At 41.8% G+C, this 7,348-nt stretch overlaps 1 protein-coding gene across 5 annotated transcripts in view; it reads right to left on the bottom strand.

Moving 5' to 3' along the window:
• The window catches only part of tg (thyroglobulin), a 27,361-nt gene extending 20,870 nt beyond the window's left edge, over positions 1-6,491 (bottom strand). Inside the window, exons 1-3 of one of the 5 annotated variants that reach the window (XM_082552731.1) lie at positions 6,264-6,491; positions 5,385-5,587; positions 3,013-3,107 (exon numbers count right to left, since the gene is read on the bottom strand). The gene's annotated coding sequence lies outside the window, so the exon portion shown is untranslated. The other 4 variants (XM_082552729.1, XM_082552727.1, XM_082552728.1 and 1 more) reach the window with 4 other exon arrangements.
• Between the last annotated feature and the right edge of the window lie 857 nt (positions 6,492-7,348).

The following is a 7,348-nucleotide window of genomic DNA, read 5'->3' as shown; positions in this document are numbered from 1 at the left end:
ACCAAACATCATAGCAGCACAAACACCTCACACCAACCACAGCACGGTGACCGCGTGAGGACGTCTGTCTGCTGAAGCGTGGACTCAACTGGGTCACCAGCAGAACGATGACCCGAGCACAGCAGCAGATCTGCAGCAGAACGGCTGGAAAAGGAAAGAATGGAGCTGCTGCAGTGGTGCAGTCACAGTGTGGGATGCTGTGGTGGGACCTTCACAGAGCTGTGCATGAATAATCCTGCAAACCTCAGTGAGCTGAAGCAACGCTGTAAAGAAGAGTGGGTCAAAACTCTCCACAGTGATGTGAGAGACCGATAAAGTCCCACAGGAAACTTCAAGTTGCTGCTGCACCACGAGGCTCTACGAGCTCTGTCCACATTTACACTGTCTGTGTGTCGAATAACGGAGCAGTTTGACACAGGAAATCACACCACTGAGCTAATTTTAGTAGGAAAGACAAGCCATCATGAAAAACACTATTCTGGCTTACCCAGTGTTTCTTATTTAAGGAGGAAGTGGGAGTTTGTTGGCAAAGACACCGAGCCCACACTCTCCCTGCATCAGAGTGTGCTGCAGATGCTGCAGGTTCATTTCAAGCAGAAGCTTCTGATCATCAAAAGCAGATAAATGTTTCCAATTAAAAAGCAACAGCATCATGTGTGAGTGTCTCTCATGCACACAGCCATGTTTGTCTGCTGCTCGTCCCTCACTGCGCGGCTCTTTTGACTACAAACGCATTAAAGTGTGCCAGTCTGTCCATCACCACAGTTTGAGTAAAAATAATCCAGTCAACTCATGAAACTAACAAAAACACAGAGACGTGTCTGTCTGTGAAAACGTTTTCACTTTTCTTTGGTTCACTTTGGTCTAACTGCTTCACCTCGTGCAGATCTGCAGGTATGATCTTTGAATTTTAAACAAAAAATAAAGAGTTTGGCTCAAAGTCATATTTCAAATCTGCAGAAGAGACATCGGTGCCTGTGTGTGTGTGTGCGTGTGTGTGTGTGTGCGTGTGTGTGTGTGTGCGTGTGTGTGTGTGTGTGTGCCTGTGTGTGTGTGTGCGTGCCTGTGTGTGTGTGTGCGTGTGTGTGTGTGTGTGTGTGCGTGTGTGTGTGCGTGTGTGTGTGTGTGTGTGTGTGCCTGTGTGTGTGTGTGTGCCTGTGTGCCTGTGTGTGTGTGTGTGTCTGTGTGTGTGTGTGGCCCCGAGCGTTGGTCAAACAGATCTCACAGTACAGATACAGGAAGTGACTCGCGGGTGTTAGAAGAAAACTTGAAATACATAATGAAAACCTTTATCCATCTCTTTCATCGTGGTTCCTACCAAAAGATCAAAAGGTCAATAATACCATAAGATTTTTAATTTGACATCTAAAAATGAGCAAAAACGCTTTTTTGGCCTAAAATTCAGGAGTGAAAATGTGTTTGAATCGTTTCAGGTTTGAATGAAGCAAAAATTTAAAACATCATTTTCAGTTTCAGTGACCAAAAATGAGTCAAGTATGGAGCTTTGTGTCTGTGAGGATGAGCAAAAATGGGCAAGTGTCAAGTATTTGGAGATCATTTATCTGAATTTCAGGAACATGACTAGAGATGGGTAGCGGTATCATAACCAGACCGAAAAGCAGCGCACATTTCGGTGCTTTTTTTTCCTGAGCTGTGATACACTTCTAGCCAATCATTTTACGTTTCTGAGGATAGTAGGCGGGTCCAGGTACGTACGTTCTTTTAGAGCAGAGCTACAGATTAAAAATGTCCAAGGCGAAGCGGTCAAAAGTCTGCCTGTACTTCACAGCAAAAGATGTAAACTCAGCAGCAACAAGTGCTTTAAGCTGATACTGTGATACTGTCAAAGGAGGTAACACCAAGAATCTCATGAAACACCTGGCGACGTATAGCGTTTTTTTAAAAAGCCCAGAAATGCGCCGTATTTGATAGCTTGCTGCGAGACCTCACACCGAGCACATCTACTGCGGGTGTGGTGCCTGTTATCGACCCGGAGTTAGCAACATCCCCCAAAAACCCGAAGAGGAGAGTCCTGGCCCCCAGCAGCCGTTCTTCTCTGCGTGAGTAGCTTAATGTTGTTTGTGTGTAATTTACCTTGAGTAGGCTAACCACGTTATTACATTAATGCATGTAAGGTGAACTAGCAAACATCATCATAGCTACATGCGACTGTCTTCTTGTTTGATGGCAGATACTCCCTTCACCCTGGCCAAAAAGGCTAAAATGACCAAAGAAAAAGTGGAAAACAGTTAAACATGAGAGGTTTAGGACAAAGTTTGTGTTTTTTCCATTGATTAAGCTTCCAGCCAAGAGTGATACCATATATGCCCCATAGCTGCAGAAAAGGCTAACATTGTTATCTTTTTACAAAAAAAAAGAAGACTTCACTGAGGAGCAGCGAACCAGCAACAGTTAAAGCACTCTATCACTGCGAGGCTCCACAGACAGACTGTGATCTGCTCACTGCTTTAAAATAAATTCAAAAAGCAGTGCAACCTGTTCATAATCAGAATATCATCAAGAAGCCTTCAGCTGAGTCCAACATCATGCACTCAAAGGTTCATGATGAAACGCGTGCTGTTAATCATCAGAGCTTTCTGTGTGTCTGCAGCTGGTATGGTCGAGCTCACTGCTTCTCTTTTTGACACGTGACTTTTTTACTTCAGTTTGAGATTTCTAACATTGTGTCTGATGAAACCGTACAGCTAGAAAAGCATGGAGTCTGGCCTCACACACATTACACATATGCTGTACTGTTTGATTTCAGTCGTTTTTTCTACATTTCTTGGCTGTTTCATAAAATATTTTTAATAACATTTAAATTTCTTTGTATTATTGTGAGTTTAAGGACAGAATATTATGAACTTCATGCTCTTAACATTTAATCAAATCAGAATCAGGTTACGTTCATTGTCGAGTGTCTTCATTCGCCTTACAGACAGGTCTGAACACAGCAAACATGAGAACCACATTTTTTGAGGTTTATTGTGTTTGTTGTTTCTTTGACATCACCTGAAAGGCTTTTCTTTGATGAGATACACTGATGAAGCTTCCCCTTATTCAGACGGAGGTTCTTGGTCAGCCTGAGAGCGAGAATGACGGTAACCCTGAGTAAGAAGCACGAGACTTATCAACACTAAAACAAGCAGAAATTATTTAGTTAAATTATTATTTAGAAACAACAAAAACAGGACAGTTAAAAGTTTTAACTCCAGTAAATCGATGTTTCAGCACATCATTTTTTCTCTCCTTATGTTTTTGGATTTGGTCGTCTCTGCGTCAACACGACGTCTCTGTGGTGCATTTCAGAGGAGCTAACAGTGAAACTCAAACCTGTGAGTTCCTCCTCACCCAGGCTGCACGACATGTTTCAGTTACAATGAACTTATTGAAAAATCAAAGGAAGTGAAACACTGACCACAGAGACATTAAACCCACCACCTCAGTGTGTCAGCCAGTGTCTTCATCAGCACTGCTGACCACACGTTTAAAGAAGTCATTCAGTCGGCTCATTAAAACGTAAGGATGGCAGTTTGGGACAAAAACAGTCTGTGAGGGCTCCTGTTCCTGCTGGCAGGTAAGACTGACTGTGATGATGATGATCATTTGATTTGCTTCTCAAACTTTGGTTTGGAATAATTTTGGCCAAAAAGCTTCTGTTTTCCCATCAAACTGTTATTAATGAACAGATTTGATTGAGTTAAATGAGCTTTTTAATCTCTTGAATGTTTCAGATGGATCAAAAATTCTCTCTCAAGAAAATCTGAACAGTAAAGAAGTTTGAATGGTTGTGTCTGATGTTGATCTGATGACATTACCTTTGCATTCTGCATCAAAAAGTCTGAACTTTTCAAAGATCTTGTTGTTTGAACTGAAACTTTGTTTTAGTGCTTCACACCGCAGTCTGTATTTACTGACGATCCCTGGCTGCCCCAGTCTGCATGGCAAATATCCTTCGGCAAGATACTAACCCTAAGTTGCCTCTGATGCAGCCATCGGTGTATGAAAGCACTGACAAGCATAGAAAGCAGTGTTTGTGTGAATGGGTGAATGTGGCATGTTGTATAAAGCGCTATAGAAGAGTCAGTCCCTTTACCGTCCATCACTAAACTGAGTCACTGCGTTCTAATCGCTGTTTGCTCGTCTTTAGGTGCTGTGGGTCAAACTGTGATCTATCCTCTCTGGTCTACTTGTGCTGTCAGAGGATCCACTGCCACGCTCCCCTGCACCTTCACACTGACTTTCAATGAGAGTGAAGTTTCACGAGAGGCCATCAGAGTCCGCTGGTATCAGAGCCGGTGGTATCAACTCTGTCAGCTCACCAAACCATTTGGGTACGACAGTGATTCAAAAAACAACACACAACATAATTTTGCTAAATGCCCAAAGTAGCCAAGGGCATCTGGTGAGCTTTTTGCAGCATCAGCTACTACCAGATTTAAAGTGTGGGCACCACATGGGACCAAAAAAGCTCTTGAGTTTAGCTGAAGCAACCTTGCCTGAACACCTTTATTTTTTCCCTTCATGTTGGCCCCATTGTCATAGGACTGTCCTCTGCAGTCTTCAAAAGGAATGTTAAGCTCCTCTATCCGTTTTAGGATGAGAGTTGACAAATGATCTCCTGTTGATTCCTCTGCAACAATGACAGAGAGCTGTTCCTTATGACTCAGATCAGGTGTGCAATCTAAAATGATGGAGAAATACTTTGATGTTTTAATATCTTCCACAATGCATTTTATTATTCTTGAACTGATGGTGTCAATCAGTTCATTTTGGATTGTTTTTCCCAGATAACGTATGTGACTGCCAGCTCCACTTTCTACTCTACTGACATGCTGCTTCATCACTGGATCAAATTTGGCCATAAGCTCCACTTCTTTCAGAAAATTGCCATTGTCTGGTTTATTTAATGTGTCTGTGGACCCCCTGAAAGCCATGTTTCTTTCAGCTAAGGACTGAATTATTGCCACCAAACGATGTAGAACTTCACGCCACCTTTTTCTCTCAGCCTCAGCAAGTGCCATCTCTTGTTTATCTATTGTGAGTCCTTTCGCAAAACGGACCTCCAAGTCCTTCCATGTTGCCATGTGAGCATTATGCTCCTGGCTATCCTCATGGACCTTGAGCAAGTGGCTTGCATTTTTCCAGTCCTTCAGACCTTCCCTACTCAGTTTGTAATCTCTCTTGGAAAACATTTTGCAGCAGAAGCAGTGCAAGCTATCCTCTTTTTTCGAATACATAAGCCAGGTTCTTCTCACCTTTTCCCCATTGATTAAGAGTCTGTTAAAATAATCATGCTGACACCTTCGCCCGTCTTTCTGTTTCGGGAATGTGAAGTCACTATCAATTACAAATGGACCTCTGTGAACTAACTCTGTTCGTACCTTTTCAGTTAAAGCAGAAGGCCAGTCAGCAGGGTCTATTGGTGCAGCAGGAAGACCGCTTGATGCTGCTGCATCATGGCTGGGTTGTGCTGCTGGTGCTGCTGATGCTGCATCACTGGTGGGTTGTGCTGCTGAAGTGGAGGCAGCAGCGGTAGATGTGGTAGATGGCCCAGGGGTGGGATTTAGAAACTTCAACAGTGCATCTGAAGAGAGGAGTATGTGACACCACTGAGTATTAAAGTCTAATAATAAAAACATATGATTCCAGGAATAAAATGAAATGATATAATATAAATGAAAAACCAAAGAGATATATGTATGATGTTAACTGATATGCAAATTAGATTAGATTCAATTTATTGTCATCATTACAGTGAAATGCTGAATAGCAGAATGCAAAGTAACAGTATAATATCATATGAGAATGTTATGTTATGATTATCTTTGACCGAATCACAGCAGTGCTCATATTAAAAAACAGCATTCCCTCTCATGTGATATTGCTTAATTAACATTAATGATGTGCGCTTTAACAACTAGGCTTACAACTATAATATATACAGGGGTGGAAAAGTGACTATTACCTGCAGGGTAAACGTTAGCTAACCAGAAGGCAATAACAATGTAAACAAAAAACACCTGCTTAAAAGATGAATACAAATGAGGAATGGTGGGAAAGGTGGGAGTACTGTAATTACCTAACGTTACATTATTATTTTCCATAACAATTTAGCCCCCTCCACAATATTAACTGACGTTAAAACAGTTAACTAGCTATTTATTGATTAGCAATTAGCGAATCATGTAACATTAGCTTAATGCTAAAAATTTAGGTTACTATCACATTCAAATAATTTCATGTAGGCTAACGTTACCTACCTCTGTCTTTTTCTCGTTTCTCCTCCTCTTCTTCTCTCTTTTTTCTTCCCTGGCCACCTGACAGTTTTGGCCGTTTTGACATCTTGTGTCCAAAAGGAACCATGATACGGGAAGGGAGGGGGCGCATTGTACGGGGAGGGGGGGCGTAATGTTGTAACAAATAATGTTTCTATTAACTAAGCTTTACTTTGCATTTTAATTAACGTGGGATTATTTTTTGTATTTAGAAATAATAGTACCAACTTTTTTTTTTTCAACATTTATGGCACTGGCGTGGCGCCCCCTGATGGACGGCGCCCTTAGCATTTGCCTATACGGCCTATGCCACGGGCCGGCCCTGCATTGAGGAGCCCTGTACAACACGTCTTCACATGGCTACCAGACACGCCCCCCGTCATTTTGTTATTATTCAATTCAGAACTGCCCAGACCAGACACAGTGACGTTTCACCAGAATCCCTTTGATCTCTGGTCTTCTTTATGACATCAGCACACGAAAACCTATAAATAGGGGAGAGGTTCTCACTCTTGGCAGTCTTTCAAAGAGAGTGGAAGAATTCACTAGGCAGGAAACTACTGGAAACTTGCGTTTCTGACACAGTCGACGGTATTTTTAAAAAATCTTTTAGTTGGTACAGAGATTTAGCATCAACTTCAATTTGAAATATGAGTCTGTCAAATCCTGTTGTATGCAACATGAGAGCCGAGAACGAAAAACTTAAACAGCAAATCAAAGAGCTGAAAAATGAGAATAAAACTCTCAAACAACAAAACTCTACCATACGTGACCTTAAAGTCGAGAACGCCGACCTTAAGGAGCAAAAAAGAGAGCTCATAAATGAGAACAAGATTCTCCAAAAAAACATTGAAGTTCTCTTCAAACGAAGTGGGTTCTCTAAAAACAAGAGGAAAAGAGACCTGCAACTAGAGAATGAAACAATTCACTTCAAAATTCAAGAGCTGGAATATTTGAATACAGTTCTACAGGATTCACAAAGCTCCAATAGCAAAGAAATTCAGCAACACAAAGAGGTGATGCAGGAAATGCAGGATGAAATCAGAGAGCTGCAAAGCAAAAAGGCAGGC

Source organism: Aulonocara stuartgranti, assembly GCF_965226115.1.
Source record: "Aulonocara stuartgranti genome assembly, chromosome: 11".
Lineage (NCBI taxonomy): Eukaryota > Metazoa > Chordata > Actinopteri > Cichliformes > Cichlidae > Aulonocara > Aulonocara stuartgranti.
This window is presented reverse-complemented; position numbering and strand designations above follow the sequence as displayed.